Source organism: Eptesicus fuscus, chromosome 6, assembly GCF_027574615.1.
Source record: "Eptesicus fuscus isolate TK198812 chromosome 6, DD_ASM_mEF_20220401, whole genome shotgun sequence".
Lineage (NCBI taxonomy): Eukaryota > Metazoa > Chordata > Mammalia > Chiroptera > Vespertilionidae > Eptesicus > Eptesicus fuscus.
Genome location: NC_072478.1, coordinates 45,905,028 through 45,923,357, shown reverse-complemented (window position 1 = coordinate 45,923,357; position 18,330 = coordinate 45,905,028). Strand labels below are relative to the sequence as shown.

The window sequence follows — 18,330 nt, the reverse complement described above, 5'->3', positions numbered from 1 at the left end:
TATATATATATATGAAGTATTGAATTTTTAGTTCTTTGAAGACTATAAGTAGTATGATGGAAAAGGAAAATATTTAATCTTCAATTTTAAGGAATGAACTATTACCCTTATGGATACTCATGTCTTTATGCCTGGTAGGCGGGGAGTGTAAGCACAGAGATTTTGGCTGATGCTGCTAGAAGTCAAACTTCTTGACATCTGTTCTTCTGATAGCCCCAAAGCAAAAGAACTTCAAATCCGATATATCAGATCAGCTCATCACAATCAATTTCACTCTTCAGTCATTTAGAACCAGCTGACCTTATGATGCCTGGAAATCCAGCAACAAATGTTACTTGTATTTTAAAATCTACTTGTGTTTTACCTGGGAAATCAAAGCGAATTTGACCTCTGGAAACCTTTTCTGACTTTGGACTAGACTAGAGAGATGTTTTTGATGGTTTTCACAGGACTTGTCTAAGAAGGAATGTCAATAGATATACTTTTGTCATCATTATTTTATGTAGGCTATTAAATTTTAAAAAACTTGGAGATTAAACTTGAATTTTTACTTCTAAAATTAAGATATAATTCAGGCATAAATAAAATTTGTTGACTATCTTGGTCATAATTAAGCCACATTAAAGTGTTCTAATTAAATGATTATTTGTGCGAACATAATGCATAGTTATTTTTCCCAGAATAGAGTGATTCTCTTCTTATTAGACTATTTTAGGCAGTCTATTTGCTGATGAGTCCAGATATTTTAGTGGCACTGTGAAGTGTTTACTATCCATAGTTAGAGTTTTACTGTACACAAAACAAGATAATTTTAAAATGAATTTATTATCTCATCAATATCAATTTCTATTACAAAATTAAAGTTAGTATTTTTATACTATCTTAAGCTAAATATATTTCTTTATTTTTTATTTAAATTTATTGGGGTGACAGTAGTTAATAAAATTATATTGGTTTCAAGTGCATAATCCTTTGATACATCATCTGTAAATTGCATTGTGTGCCCACCACCCACAGAAACCTGAAGATAAGGGCACTGTCTTGATGACTACATTTTCAAGAAATGGCTCCCAGAGTCCTTAAGAAAAAAATTCCAGTCTGACTGGCATGGCTCAGTGGTTGAGCATGGACCTGTGAGCCCGGAGGTCACTGTTTGATTCCGTCAGGGTATATGCCCAGGTTGTGAGCTCAGACCCCGGTGGGGGGCATGGAGGAAGCAGCTGATCAATGATTCTCTCTCATCACTGATGTTTCTATCTCTCTTCTCCCTCTCCTTTTCTCTCTGAAATCAATAAAAATACATTAAAAAAAAAAAAAAGGAAAACATTCTTAGGTTGTAAAAGAATTATACCTCAAAAGAACCAAAAGGAAAGAATTTATAATCCAAGTTTTTCTAAAGTAAATGCATTAAGAAAAGGGAGGCCAGAGATCTATAGTCAGGAAAAAGCCTGTCTAAAATTTAGTCAAGCTGAGAGGAATTGTAAGGCTACCTTAGTCACTCACATTCACACACTTACATACATCTGCAAGCACATACACACGCACACACACACGTATTAAAGAGACTTAAAAAACTTTGTCATTTGTATATGGTATATTTCACTTGCCTTCAATTGAAGGAAATATTTATTGTAAGGAGTATATATATAATAACTCATATTTAGTACTGCTCTATATACAGAAGATATTTAAGGATTTTGCATAGGTTGTGTAAATTGTCTAGGATTGATAATGGATATATGTTTACTTCACATTCCCTACTAAATACTTCAGATAAGTTAATATTTCATCAATTATATCTATTTAGGCTACACATCTTAAAATGTATTCTAGAAATAATAAGAAAATATATATTAAAACATCAAACTTTTATAAAGAAAGTAAATTATGTTTAATTTGTCAAATAAGTAATATGATAAAAGTGTTTTTTTAAATATATTTATTTTTGCCCTGGCTGGTTTTTCTCAGTGGTTAGATAATAGGCCTGCAGATTGCACAGTTGCAGATTCAATTTCCAGTCAAGGGCATGTATGTAAATTGCAGGCTTGATCCCTGGCCCAGGTCTGGTGTACAGATAGGAGGAAACCAATAGATGTGTCTCTCTCACATAGATGTTTTTCTCTTTTCCTTCCATCTCCCCACCCCTCCATTCTTTCTAAAAAAATTAATGGAAAAATATCCTTGGGAGAGGATTAAAAAAAATAATAATAAATATATTTATTATTTTAATTTCTGAGGACCTTATTCATTCAAATAACTCTTAAATTTAATTTAACTATGTCATTTGCTTCTCTCATCAAGGTATTAATAAAAAGTTAAATAAAACATTATAAAACTATAAAATAAAACCACAATATACATCTGTCTGACTCATCATAGGAAATATCTAATTAACATGTGTTTTGACTGTGCTCATAAATTTTATTGGAGTTTTTTCACACTTTAAATATAAATGCCTACTGAAATGTGGAACATATTTTTAACTATAAAAATAAGATTCCCCTGTGATAACATCTATCCTAAGATTGATTTTTGTGATGTTAAAAGTATCTTCTAATTAGCTATAGATATTCTTCTAAAAGTACACATGCATTTCTTATTTATAATCAATCCTTCAAAATATGAAAAAAATATAGCCATATAATGCAATAATTGTAGGAAGCAAATAAACTTGGCAGACTTATCCAACAATAATCTGGGCCACTGGTTCCAAAGTGGGAAGAAGGTACACTGGGTGGTACATAAAGGATGCATTTGGATGCAAGGGGGAAAAATGATGCTGTAGGCAAAGGCTATTGAATGATCTTAAATATGATTAGTGTTATATATTAGAATGAATATATCAGCAACTATGTGGAGCATAGATTAAGCAAAGGAAGCAGAAAAGGCAGGCGAGAGGGTGCTTGAGAAATATGAATGTCTAAATTATGGCAATAGCAATAAAGTTTGAGTGTGTGTGTGTGTGGGGGGGCGCTGTTAAGATATATGAAGGAGCTCAGCTGATGTGGCTCAATGGTTGAGCATCCACCTATGAACCAGGTGGTCACAGTTCAGTTCCTGGTCAGGGCACATGCCCGGGTTGCAGGCTCAATCCCTGATACAGAGTATGCAGCGGACAGCTGATCAATGATTCTCTCACATCATTGATATTTCTATCTCTCCCTCTCCCTTCCTCTCTGAAATCAATTTTTTAAAAAGATACATGAAAAAGTTTGAGTCATTGGTGAATATTTGGATATTAGGGGATAGGAATAGATGTTATAAATGACTTACAAGGGCCTGAATGTTTGCCATGCATTGTGAAGGTGAATCTGAAAGAAAAGAAAGTTCTAGAGATTAAAATCATTTTACTGGTGAGCATCCTTAGTTTAAGGCACCTACAAGCCATCCACTAAAACCTCATTGTTCATGTTAAAATGTGTTTTGGACATATGCAGGATATATTGCCTTAGGCAACTTATTTAATATCTTGAGCTTCACTTCCTTTTTTTAAAATATATTTTATTGATTTTTTACAGAGAGGAAGAGAGAGGGATAGAGAGTTAGAAACATCGATGAGAGAGAAACATCGATCAGCTGCCTCTTGCACAACCCCCACCGGGGATGTGTCCGCAACCAAGGTACATGCCCTTGACCGGAATCGAACCTGGGACCCTTCAGTCCGCAGGCCAATGCTCTACCCACTGAACCAAACCGGTTTTGGCGAGCTTCACTTCCTTGATGTATTATGGAGCTTTTATAATCACTAATTCATAAAATCATTCTCAGTATTAAATTTATAAGCAAAAGTTACCTTTTTCTAGCACTAGCCTTTACTTCTCTGTTGTTTAGAGTCATGGTTAGCCAATGGTTGTGTTATTGCATTAACTCCAGTGTCTCACTAAGAAAGTAGTTTTTGTCCATGTGAGGTGACTGTCGTTAAAGAGAACCAGGTAGTTTTTTTGTTTTGTTTTGTTTTTGATAGCAGCAGGCCTTAAGATTCTGAGAGGTGATCTGAAGAGTTGTGTGGGTCTCCAGAGAGTTCTTCCGGATGACTCAAAGAAGTCACGTGTTTTCATTAGATAAATATAAATACAAATATAAAAAAATCTCATTATATGTTAATAAATACTTTGGGTAACCATTTCAACATATTTAGGGAAATAGAGAATATAAATTAATAATTCATTAACAACCTAATAGTCTGTATCCTAATTTATAGTTTTGATGTGATACAGTATCTTTTGTACGAAAGTGCTAGTTGTTGTATTCGTAAGAGGTGAAAAATTAATAACTCTGGTCCATCTGCTTAAGGCTGATAAGAACAATCTTCTCTTTATATACTGGAGAGCATTCATCCAAAGGAGATTGCTCACCCAAAGGGTGCAAGTGGTGCATAAAGGTTTGACACTAATAGCAAGCCAAGCACAGGCTCTAGTGTTAGACTCTGTTTTGAAACCCTGATTCTATTGCTTCCTCACTATGTGAAGTTAAGCAATTCACTTCCCTTCTTACATTTCTTATCTGTACAAAAAATATTCTAGATTTACCTGGAAGAGTGATTATGAGTAACCAATGCTGTGCATGTAAAAGTATGCAAAATTTTAGGCAATTTGCCTGGCATATGGCAAATAAAACATCATTATTTTATCATCATCGTTTTGAACTTAAAAGTGAGCATTTGATTTCCCTCCCTAAATTTTCATGCTATGCTATCAGACTTGTCCTTTTTTAATGACCTTTAATTTTATTGCAAAAATTATTTTAAGTCAATTATATATTCTCTATAAAATAATTATCTTATACACACACATGTACACACATACATGTATTCATATTTACAAAAAAAAAACAACACATTTTGCTGTTGGTTTTATTCACTACCACTCCCTCCTCATCCTAATCTACATGAAAAGGCATTCCAATAAAGGTATTCTTAATTCAAAAGCCTGTTCCTTGAAAGAGTCTTTATTTGATGAGCCTATAATAAGGTATGAAAGTCCTATGATTATGTAGCTTTAAAGCCTTTAATCTCAATAGACAGCAAAAGCAAAGAGTATATTGTTTTTCCATGTACTTTTACATTATGATTAAAACTCACTTAAAGGGAAATTTTATCATTTTGAGGACATGCATTTCCAGTTACCAATTCTAATTTTTTAAAAATATTATGTACCATTTATCTTATGCCTCCTAAGTAACTTTCAGATGTTTCTTTTTATTTGATAAATAGTATTTAATGATGTAATAATATGAAGGTTTGACTTGTATTTATATCTTAAAGTGTTGTTTAAGAGAATATAAAAGGAAGTTTCTCCAAATAATTACATTCCAGCATAAATATCAAACTGACCATGTGAGAGAAAGGACTTACAGAGTTGGGGATAGTTGGTCCGGAGGGCACCAACATGGTTTCACAGTTTCAGTGCTCTTAGTTCTCTTGGCACTCAGTTCTCTCTGCTTCCAAAGTTCAATTATCTGATAGAAAATTGGATGGAAATTATGAAGCAAACATAGTTCACAATGCATCTTGTGAACTAATTTACATGAAAACAAAATGCAAAAATATATTAAATTAAAACATGGTATTTCCAATTTGAATATTGTAATAGCCTTTTCATTGTTATGTCTTGATGGTACTTCCAAATTGATGACAGGAACTTTTGTTAGGAAATTTGTCTTGGGAATTTGGTCCACATCTAGAGAATTATATTTTTATCACAAATTCTATTTTCATTCACTCACTTCTGGGGCTCCATTATTAACATGCTCCTTCTAGCTGCTATGTGTTCATTGCCAGGTGATGAAGACAGCAAGTTTGGGCATGCAGACCTAGCACCTAACTTGAGAGAGTGATTATTAGATAGCTAAACTTTTTGTTGTATCTCATATATTGCATTCACTGGAGGAGTTGAGGAGTGTTGTTGATTCTGTGCATTTCTATCAAAAGTTATGATGCTTCATAGGGAATTCAGCTAAAAGTGTTTACACAGGAAAAGAACAAGATTGCACTTTAAGATAAAAGCTAAATAGCCTTTCAGTGTAGTGTCTGTGTTCTTATCATCCTATGAATTTTCATATCTTAATTGTATTTCCCTTTGTATTTCTTAATGATTTGCAATAGAAATAAATTTATAACATGATAATATAATATAGATCTATAATATGAATTATATTATTTCTATATATAATGGTAAATTTATAAAAGAATTGATATACTTATTATATTTCACTAATATTACCTTATTTTTCATTATATATGTTCTTTAAAAAGAAGTTTTATTTAATGGTTCATTCATATTTAAAAGTATTTAAAATTTAATTGACTTTATTGATCATGATTTTCTAACATCATATTCTTCTCGAATACAAAGAAGAATCTAAATATAAACAAAATTGTGTGACTTTTATTTCAAAAGTGTTTAGGGGGGAAAAGCTTTATATATGTATATCTACAGTAATAAAAGATCAACATGCAAATTTACCATCACTCTGCTATGCCCACCAGCCAATCAGAACAAGTATGCAAATTAACCAAACTAATATGGTGGCTGCCACAGAACTGGAGCAAGCAGGAGGCTTGGGTTGCCCCCAGTGATGGAGGAAGCCGAACTTCCCGCCCACTCTGGTTGGCCCTGGCCTCCACTCAATTGGACAAAGTCTCAATTATAGAAGATAAATAAATCCCAGCTAAGATGGTGGCCACCACGGAGCTGGAGCGAGAAGGAGGCTTGGGTTGCCCCCGGTGATGGAGGAAGCCAAGGTTTCTGCTGCCCTGGCCTGCCCTGGCCTCTGCTTAAGGCTACAAAGTCTCAATTATAGAAGATAAATAAATCCCAGATACCTGCTTCCAGCTGGCCCTGGCCTATGCTCAGGTCGCCGGGGGGCATGGCTGGCCTACAAACCACCACAGGTCCTTTGATCAGGCTGCTCCACGGCCCAAGGGAATCTGAGACACCCTTCAGGGCAAACAAGCTGGCTCCCACCTGTGCACGAGGCCTCTATCCTATCTAATAAAAGAGTAATATGCAAATTGACTGTCACTCCAACACACAAGATGGCTGCCCCATGTGGTCAAAGATGGCTGCCCCCATGTGGACACAAGATGGCCACCACAAGATGGCCAGCAGGGGAGGGCAGTTGGGAGGGACCAGGCCTGCAAGGGAGGGCAGTTGGGGATGATCAAGCCTGTAGCGGAGGGCAGTTAGGGGTGACCAGGCTTGCAGGAGAGGGCAGTTAGGAGCAAACAAGCTGGCAGGGGAGCAGTTAAGCATCAATCAGGCTGGAAGGGGAGTGGTTAGGGGGTGATCAGGCTGGCAGGTGGAAGCGGTTAGGGGCAATCAGGAAGGTAAGCAGGCAAGCAGTTGGGAGCCAGCAGTCCTGGATTGTGAGTGGGATGTCCGACTGCCTGTTTAGGCCTGATCCTACTGGGATCAGGACTAAATGGGAAGTCGAACATCCCTTGAGGGGTCCCAGATTGGAGAGGGTGCAGGCTGGTCTGAGGGACACCCCCCCCCCCCCGCCACATTCAGTTAGGGGTGACCAGGTTGGCAGGGGAGGTCAGTTAGGGGTGACCAGGTAGTCAATTAGTATATTTCCTCCTTATTGGCTGTGGGCACCACCATCTTTGTGAGGGTGTGATGGTCAATTAGCATATTCCCTCTTTATTAGGTAGGATAGTCCTTTTAAATGGACTTCTTTTATTTAAGAGATAGACATTTAACTTTTCTCCATGTCCTTTCATGTTTTGATAGCTCAATTCTTTTTAATTTGTTATTTTTGTTGTTAATCCTCACCTGAGGATATTTTTCCATTACTTTTTAGAAAGTGAAAGGGAGTAGGGGGAAGGGAGAGAGAGGGGGACAGGAAGAGAGAGAGACATCAATGTGAGCCATATTGATTGGTTGCCTCCCACAAGTACAATACCGGAGCTAGGGATTGAACCTGCAATCCAGGTATTTGCCCTTGACCAGGAATTGAACCCAGGACCTTTCAGTGAGCAGACGGACACTCTAATCACTGAGCAATACCAGCCAGGAAGATAGCTCATTTCTTTTTAATGCTGAATGATATTCCACTGACTAGATGTACCACATGTTTCCATGCATCTAATGAAGGTATGTTAGTTGATTCTAAGTTTTGGCTATTTTGAATGAAGCTCTCCTAAATACTTACATGCAACTTTTGTTCTATGAGTTTGATGACATATCCACACATACAACCGACAGCAATGTAATAAATAAATATATGTGAATATATATCTACTTTTATCTCTATACCTATATATATTTTTCTATCTACATATATGAAATGTATTATTTCCTATTTTTACACACAGATCTGTGAATTTTAAGAGCTGTTTAGCCCCTAGTAATCACCACCAAACCAAGGTACTGAACAGGTCCATCACCCAATAATACTTTTAAATGCCTGTTCTCTACAGTCAAATCCCTCTCCTCTCAACTTCTGTCAACTACTGATCTGTTTTCTGTTCTTATAGTTTCACCCTTTCCAGAGTAACATATGAATGAAATCATGTAGTATGTAACCTTTGAGGCTGGCATTTTTATTCTATTTAGTGCATTTAGTATTTCAACAAAGTAGCATTTGTTTTTAAATTGTTAGAGTTCATATAAAAGTCTATTTATAGTCAGCCATATTTTTTAAGTTTTGATTCAATAGTTATGTTTTGTCTGGTATTTGAAGCATGATAAGCTACATTTATGAAATGCAAAACATGCTGTAATATTTTTTAACAATATATTGATTGAAAGGTACTGGGATATTTTCCTCCTTGAAACATTAAATACTAAGATCTACTTTATGTATTATATTTCCAGGGCATAGTTATTATTTGATGTACAGTTTGCTGGCCTTTTCTATTCTCTTCTCCGTTTATTCTGAAGGAGGAAACATTTCATGTACTAGTTTGTCTTTTTGAGAAGTCAATTGCAACCTTAGGCTTTCTTACCTAGGATCTCCTGAGAAACATGAGACATGAGGCTTGTTTATTTCTTCCAAGCCTTAATTGTACTGGCAGAGGCTGCCCTTTTCCAGATGTGTCTTTTATTTCTCAAGTTGTAGAAACTGTTAAAAGGTTAGCAGAATCAGAGATTCAAGTGGAATACACTGTTCGTATAAGGGAGTGAAGATTATTGCCACATTCCACAATATGATTATAGCTTCCCATCAAACGCTTAAAAATCTGACCCACTTGTTATCAGAAAAGTCAATATTTGCATTCTTTTGAATATGATGACCAGAAAGGGCTACTTGATATATGCGCTTATATGATTATCTTGTTTGCATTTAGAAGAAATTATCTGAAAATCCTCTAATGATTCAAAGACTTGATGTAAGTGGTTATTTCATTATTAGAATTAGTTCTGCTGCAACTTTAAATATAACAGACTTTGCATTTTCCATTGCTTGACTTTAAAATAAATCACCAGAAAAGGGGAAAAATATCTCAGAAATAACTTCTTTGTTCATAAATTGTTGGATGTGTATATGGATAGCTATTTTCATAATGTCATCGTACACCTGAATTTTTTTTTTTAATCTGAAAAGTACATGCAATAAAGGAGTTTGTCTTTCCTGGGGGTTTCTCATATTTTAATAAACCCAACTAGCTTCTATTGAAAATTATAATGTGGCAATTTTTAATTGGTAAGAATTTTCTAAACTCTAATCTAAATCTAAATTTCTTCTTTGTGAGAAGTATTACCTATCACTATAATTCATTTACCCATATTCCTGAGTTGTTGCTTTTTTGCCTTACATCACCTTTTTGTTTGTAAATGATCCATCTTCTGTTTTCAGTAGTTCTGTTCGCAGAAATACAGTGGGGATGCCTTTATCTGCTTAGCTGTCTGTGACTTCCCCATTTTAACCCTCTTGCTTTGTGATTTGTATCCTATGAAACAAAGGAATCTTGCTAATTACCTCATGAGACTGAACTTTTCTACTTCCTCTAGATCCTATTTCCCTTTCCAATTTTGTGAAATCAAAGAAAATGCTACAGCTTACTGGAAGCATCTTTGAACTCTCATGAGTTTCCTCTGTTGCTCTTTTAGCAGTTTTAAGTTCAATCATTTATTTTCTCAACCATAAAATTTGTAGTTGCTCTTTGTACTTTCAGTTTGAAGTTTCAAACTGAAATAATTTAAGGTAAGGTTCTTCTCTGAGACTCACTTTTTATTCTGTAAAATGATGACAAAATTGGACTTGGTAAATTATTAATTTGATTATGTTTAGTGGACTGAGCCTTATTAAATCTCTCAAAATCAAGCTAAATGTGGCAGATCTTTTGCTCATGGGGCATTTTAATTGAAGGTATGCTCAGGTGTGAGATCTTCAACAGAAGACTTTCATCCTGCAAGCTTAGAATTTTTTGAAGTCATTGAGTAGGAATATTGTGGATTCTGTATATCCTCTGTTAGCTTTGGTAACTTCACTGGATGCTGTTTGGTTTTTTGTTTATATCCTCACCTGAGGACATGTTTACTGTTGAGAGAGAGAGAGAGAGAGAGAGAGAGAGAGAGAGAGAGAGAGAGAGAGAGATTGGTTTTTCCCCTTTATTCTACTGCTAACTGTGTCGAGTCACACTCGACATCCGAGTGCAAAGGGTTATTAAGGCATGTTAATAAATATGGAAGGGAAAGAAAAATTAGAGAATCATTATGTTTTCAAGCCCCAAAGTAATTACTAAATCAAATAAAGATCATCGGTGTTTGCTATATTTCAGGTGTATGTAGTCATGTTGTAGCATATGCGAAGAACATTTATTTTTCCCTCATATGTATTTGCTCCAGTCCACAGATTGGGTTCAGATATATCTCCTGAGTTTCTCATTCTCCTAGACCAGTGGCTATCTAAGTCACATTATTCTTATGGTAAAAGTCAGGAATGCAAAAATATAAGCACAATTGGATAAAGACATTTTTATTAAATCTACTGGCATCTCATTGATCAAAGCAAGCTACATGGCTAAGCTCAGCTCCCAAAAGAAGAAATGAATCATTCTCCCATTATTTAATCTATCACATATTAAATAGATATAATCTAATAAATAGTCTGAAAGTTTGTTGGACCTCAACATATTCATATACAAATATTTCAATATGGATTACCTTTTTGATTCAGAGAGAAAAATAATATCTATTCAATTACGATATTTTTTCATTTACTATTTTACTTAAGAAATAAATGGAATCTTCAGTTATGAAACATCCTACTATTATTTTTCTGCTAATATGTGGCAATAAGTATACAATGCCTGCATAGAAATATTGTCCAAAAATAATTAACTTTAACTTAAATTTGATTAGAAGAAAATAAGAGGCAAATCTATAATGTAAAATATTCTAGAAGACAAGTGTCATATACTCTTCAAAACCCAAGCAAAGAGACAGGGGTATTATTCTAGGGGAAAGGAAACTAAGGAGCCATGCAACCAAATGCAATGTATGAAGCTTGACCCCCCAAATTATAGAAATTTGAAATAACTGTAGACTATACAGTATATAATATCAATGGTACTAAGTGTTACAAGAATGCTCTGTTATATAGAGCACCATCCTTATTCTTAGGAGATACATACTAGAATACTTAGAAGTAGCATTCATGACATCTGTACTTTACTTTCAAGTGCATGGGTGGGGGGGAAGGAGGAAGGATGGAATAGAAGTAGGGCGGTACGGAGGAGGGAGGAAGAAATGAAGGAAGGAAGAGGGCAATGTGCAATTTTAAACTGTTCTTATATTGTACACTAGAGGCCCGGTGCACAAATTTGTGCACGGTTGGGCTCCCTCAGGGTGGCCTGTGGGTATCGGGCCCCAGTTTGCACCTGAAGCCCCACCTGTCAACCCGCCATGGCCTGGTACCACCCCCTTACCTGCTCCACCATCCCCACCTGTGGGGTGATCCATCAGGCCTGACCCCCCCCCCCCCCCTGTTCCCTCAGTGCCTGGGAGCTGGATGGCGGTTCTGCCCCCTGCAGCTTTTGCTGGTCACCATCTGTGGAGCGATTGGCAGGACGTTCAGGCCCCCACTTGCACTCGCCCTGGCCTGGTACCACCTGCTTACCTGCTCCACCATCCCACTGTAGTCCCACTCTCATTCGGGGCCAGCAGAGCCTCTACTGCCGCCCACTGCCAGCGCTGCATCGCCAACGCCCGCCATGGTCCACACCGCCATCTGGTGGTCAGCGCACATCATAGCAAGTGGTCTAATTTCTGGTCTCCTGGTTGAGCTCCTGGTTGAATGACTGCCCAAGAGGACAATTGCATATTAGGCTTTTATTGTATAGGATAATAAACATCAAAAGTGATACATTATTTTCTGCATGAAAATTAGGCATGTAAATCAGTTTAATGTAATTATTTAGACAAAAGAATATGTATCTTTAATAACCATAAGTGGCCACTAAAAGGATTTTTTTAATTAAGGGTTATTTTTAACACTTTAGAAAACATTAACACTTTATAACATTTTATAATCAATAGCATCACAAGATAAAGTATATGCATATACATTTGAACCTTTTATATTTTAATTTACTTAAATGAGGCATCAGAATATATGTCCAGAAAGTTACCATGATTTGTGTATTGTTAATAAAAATTCTTAATAGCCATTATTTTCAATGGTTGTTATATACAATCTGCCTTAAACAGGCACAGTAGGTTGCATTTGCATGTTTACAATTTAAATAAAAGTGGAAAGACCAATAACATTTAGTTTCCTTTTGATCCTGTTAGGGCAATTATGAGTAATAAATTGATTCTGCATTGTGATGACAGCATCAAAATAACTTATATATTTTATATGGTAATTCCTGTGGTAATGTAACAGACATATATGCATTATGGGTTCTCAATCCCTAATCAGGATATAGATCAGTAAAGAATTTTGTAGCAGGGAAACTTTCTGATCAGCCTAATTATGGTTTGGTGAGTTGTGGCTCATTATAAAGAGATGATCACTTATGATTGGGATTTTATAACTTTAGGAGCTTTTAAGTGCTCTTTCTGAATGAATAAAATAAATTAGCCATAATAGTCACCATGGAAAATAGAAAAGATGATGTTCATTTCCAGAGAAAATTGCTTATCTAGATAGTACTGAAGGTTGAATCACGGGAACTCAGTCTTGGGTGGATTTGTAATTCTTATATATTATGGAAGACTGTCTTCTGTTTCACAGGTCCCTTGGGGTTAACTAGATATGCAAATTTCTCAAACCTAACCTTAAAGTTACCTGATAAACATTAAAAAAAATGTATTCATGCTTGCATTCCACAGTGAGAAAATTTGATATTTATTTATTGGGAGAAAGAAATTATCTCAATCTTCTTTATCAGCCTCTATGAATATTTTGAATTAATTATTCTTAATACAAAATCATCAAAGAGAGGCTTTCATGATTGTATGTGGTGAACAAAGCAAGAGATGGTAATACCTATTCTTCCCAAGAATCACCCTTTTAAAAAAAAAAAATTGATTTCAGAGTTCGAGAGAGATAGAAACATCAATGATGAGAATCATTGATCAGCTGCCTCCTGCCTGTCTCCTACTAGGGATGGAGCCTGCAACCTGAGCATATGCCCTGACAGGGAATCAAACCATGACCTCCTGATTCATAGCTTGACACTCAACCACTGAGCCACACAGGCTGGGCCAGAATGAGCCATCTTTATTTCATAGGAGAATATCTTCTTAATCTTGAAGTTTTTCATTTGAGATGAATGTGGGTGAAAATGAAATGCAAAAATGAAATGCAAAGAAGTAATCCAGTGACTCCATCTAGCCCTTCCCTTTACTTGATTTTGCAGTGGTAGAAGTTGGGTCTGAATATAAACACACACAGTTAAGATTCCCCCCCAATTCTTGTCATCAGAATTGGAGGGTCCCTCTCAGTAGTATAACTTCTTTCTACCACAAGTGGGAGTACTTTGCATATTACTGAGCTATATTTGAATACTTTTTTAAACCATTTTGAATAATTACTCTGTAATAGGCATATAACTGTTTTCCCCATATAAACTCAGTTAATCTTCATCATAACCGTTTGGGTTGCATATAAATAGAATATAAAGTAGTAATTATGTTGCTAATGCAGAATCCCTCATTGCTAGTGAAGAAACTGAAGCACAGTTTTGTTTATTTCAATTTTGATATTTTAAATCCTCACCCAAGGATATGTTTATTGATTTTTGAGAGAGAGTGACATGGATGTGAGAAATAAACATTAATTGGTTGCCTCCCAAACACATCTCAACTGGAGGTCAAATCAGAAACCTAGGTATGTGTCCTGACCAGTAATTGAAATTGAAACCTTTAGCTGTACGGATGACATTCCAACCAACTGAGCCACCCACCCAGGGATCAATTTTGAATATTTTGAAATCCCTTTATTTTTCCATGTATTAATTACTGTCCTTAATTTATATTATTTGTAAATGTGCATTATATTTAGTATCTCTTACCCATGTTCTCAAAATATTTAACAGGATAGGGCCTATCGTAGGTCTCAGTCATATCTTTATAGACACCCAGCTTTATTTGACATTATTTAAATACGCCCAAATCACCTTTCATTATTATGGTTGTACCTGCCAACTTAAGCTATCATGAAACAAACTTTCTTTAAGTAATACAAAAGGTGAGACAATTTACCACATGATTACCTGGCTTTGATTGCATGACTAATAAGAGGATCTAAAAATACTGCCTGAAGAGAATGATCAGAGACTGAAGAAATAGGTAAAGGCCCACACATGCAAGTGTTATTAGGATAGTAAGGAAATATCAATTTCCTATGATCAATGAGAAACTATTAAGGGAAGAATTTTAAATACTATGTGATTTGAAAAAGAGAGATGGTGGTGTGATTAGGTTTGCATTTTGTACAAACATCTGTTGCTGAATGGTGGAGAATGTTTTCAGTGGTGCCAGAAAGAGAGGATATTAAAATATTAGAAATGCACGTGAGAGTGATGGTAACTGTATTAACTGTATTTCTGGTAATGAAGCACCACAAACATAGAAGCTTAAAATGAAACATATATTTTTCTAAGTTTCTGTGAGTCAAAAGTCTGGTCAGAGTTTAACTGGATTCTTTTTTGGATCTCTCACATGCAAGGTGTGAACCAGGCTGGAGTCTCACCTAAACTGGGGAGGATTCACTTACAAGCTCATTTGGTTGTTGACAGCACTTGGTTTCCTGATGGGTCAAAGGCCTGTTCAATGGAGGGCCTTGGTTGTTTTTGGCTGTTGACCAGAGACCATCATCTTCAGTTTCTTGCCACTTGGTTCTCTTCATAGGGCAGCTCACAGGAAGCTTGCTTCACCAAAGCCAGCAAGAGAAAGATGTTAGAGTCTTAGGGTATATCAGTACATTTCCCATGTTCTATAGTTAAGAAGAGAGTGATGCCTGCTGGTGTGGCTCAGTGGTTGAGTGTCAACCTATGAAACAGGAGGTCACAGTTTGATTCCTTTCTGGGCACATGTCCTGATTGTGGAGTTGATCCCCAGTGGGAGGCATGGAGGAGGCAGTCGATCAATGATTCTCTCTCACCATTGCTGTTTCTATCTCTCTCTTCCTCTCCCTTCCTCTCTGAAATTAATGAAAATATATTTTAACAAAGAAAAAAAAAAAAGAAGAGAGCCATGGTTTCCTCCCACAATCATGCAGAGAGTAGGTGGCAGACAGGAGGAATTATACACATAGTGAATAATGGCAGGCAGGGAACATTGAGGACCATATTAGAATCTATATTTTAGTAACTTTGACTTGTATAGCTATTGTAATGGAAAGTAGTATAGAAATATTTTTGAGATAATTAGAAATTATCATCAATTTGCTAATGAATTAAATAATGTAAGAATAGGAGAATGATTTCAAGAATTTTCAATAATTGGAAGAAAGATTTTAGTATTTAAATCAGTGTTTATCTTATTGTTTGTTTGGATTTTTTTGAGACATGCACAGTTTATAACTAGTTTTTTTTTTGCATTGTTTTTGTAAAAAATGACACTGATATATTTTATGTTCTAATATTTAAAGAAAAGGAAATTTATAGTTTTCAAAGAGGAAATCCATATTATTGATTTAAATATTTTCCCCAGGAGTGCTGAGGCAATCAATTCTTTTTAAAAATACATTTTTATATTTATATAAAATATAAATATATAAATATATATATATACACACTTTCAGGGGTGATTGACAACCTGTTATCGAATCTACTATCTAATCTGAAAACTCTACTTTATCTCATGAAATCTCTGGTCTGAATCATTTTACATGAATAAAATATAAAATTTAAATTAGCTTTTAATATTTACCATTGCTGTTATGATATTATGATAGTTATTGACCTATGCACTAAGATAAAATTATTATCATTTCCTAGAAAAATAATTTATAGGCCCAGATGGAAAAGTCATTTCTTAATGATGAGCTAGCTCTTATTTTATGCAATTACATCACTTACAGAAAGTACACAAATGAAATAAAATCCATACCGGTTATTAACTCTAATTTCTACATTATTCACTTGAATTTCATTGTTCAAATATAACTAATACAGAGTTGCTTAGAATATAAATTATTTTTCAATCATCTATTGAAGTCATATTATTCTTTCTGCATTTCAGAGGCTATAGTCAGAATATTTGCATGCTTTATCATGGGGATTTTACTTCTGATATTCTATTGCTAATAGCCTTTTTCTTAAACATGGATTTAAATTTTGCGCATTTTAGAAAATTTTCTGCTCAATATTCCAGTCTGACAGTATTTTGTGCAAGATAGAGAATATCTTTCTCACTACACAGATGCTTCCTCCATAAAGCAATATTTTGCTCTTTTTCTCTTAGTTTAATCTAGACTCTTGAAAACTAAAACAATATAATTTTATGTGAATTAAGTCTTTTGAAAAAATTATGTCTTGAAGAAAATGTAATGTGCCCTAATGAAACTTAAGTTATCATCAAGTATTGCAATTTAAACACTATAGTTCACAAATCTGTATTCTTCCCATTGCTCTTTACTTCCCAAATTCAAACTCATTAATATTCAGAAACAATTAAGTTTTCCAACCTGCAAAGAATATCCAATTCTGGAAAATGTTCTCACTTATATAGTTAAGATAGATTTGCCAAATATGGAATAAGTTCTATGATTGTAAATATTTCATGTTTTTAAAATCTGTTCTTACCTTTTTATTCCTAGTACCATGATCTTGCTTCAGGCCCTCATTATCTCCATTTGGGATTAAAAAAAAAAAATCCTCACCCAAGAACATGCTTTTATTGATTTATTTTGGAGAGAGAAGAAGAGCGAGAGAGAAAAACATTGATGTGAGAGAGAAACAGATCAGTTGCCTCCAGCATACACTGACCAAGGACTGAACCCACAAAGTGAGTATGTGTCCTGACCCAGAATACAGCCTGCCACCTTTCAGTGTATGGAAAGACGCTCCAACCAACTGAGCCACACTGGCCAGGGCTAGACTGCTTTAATAGTTTAAAATAATCTTTTATTTCACTTTTTCTTCCTCAAAAATGTCTTCTACATTAATACAACTGTGCTTAATTTTTAAAAAAATAATCAAATAATTTTCTTGAATTCCCATAAAATCAAGTTCATATTTCAGAAGCCAGAACACAAGAGTCTTGTCCCCACCAGCCTTTTTGGCTCATAAACTCACTCTCTTACACTATATGAATAATAAACTAATTACATTTTCCAAACACATATCAAACCCTCATAAATCAATCCCTCCTCCCTTACTCATCCTGAGACTAAGTTCTCTCTCTTCTGTTTCCCTATAGGATTCTGTATTGCATCCATATGAATAGGCATTATTTTTCTTAGTTGCACCTGAAATAAAGGTGAATCATACAATTGGTTGTATTTTAGCTTCAATGAAATAGAGGGAAGAGTTGTTTTATGGTTTGAGCAATATATTGGATCACTGTACTTTTCTTCCCTTGAGCCTAACTTCCCAGTGAGAAGTATAATCACTTGATCTTTTTCCCAAAACAAAATACCTAAATTGATATTTTGATCTCTATGTGCTTCCTAACAATTCTGTGGTCTACCCTTCTACAGGCTAATTCTTTTTCATGTTTCTATAGACAGATTTCTGTCCTCATTTATATAGTCATCGCTTGCATTTTTATCTTCCCTCAGATGCTGAAAATTGCAGCCAGGTATAATTAGTTATTCTTTTATTGTTTGACTAGAGGCCCAGCGCACATGAAATCGTGCACGGTTAGGGTCCCTGGGCCATCTTCTGGCCGCTCCTCAGTCCCCGCCACCACCCCCTGGTTCGCCGTGGTT

At 35.3% G+C, this 18,330-nt stretch overlaps 1 protein-coding gene and 1 long non-coding RNA gene across 5 annotated transcripts in view; one reads left to right on the top strand and one right to left on the bottom strand.

The window, feature by feature from the left end:
- FSTL5 (follistatin like 5) overlaps positions 1-18,330 on the top strand; it is a 554,870-nt gene that overhangs the window by 87,862 nt on the left and 448,678 nt on the right. The window lies entirely within an intron of this gene.
- On the bottom strand, positions 5,426-17,265 carry LOC129149452 (uncharacterized). 2 transcript variants are annotated; one of them, XR_008556349.1, is made up of 4 exons: positions 17,204-17,265; positions 15,172-15,325; positions 12,067-12,247; positions 5,426-5,457 (listed from the first exon to the last, which is right to left on the bottom strand). It is a non-coding gene; the product is annotated as an uncharacterized LOC129149452 (long non-coding RNA). The 2 variants fall into 2 exon arrangements; XR_008556348.1 differs by lacking the exon at positions 5,426-5,457 and adding an exon at positions 10,408-10,485.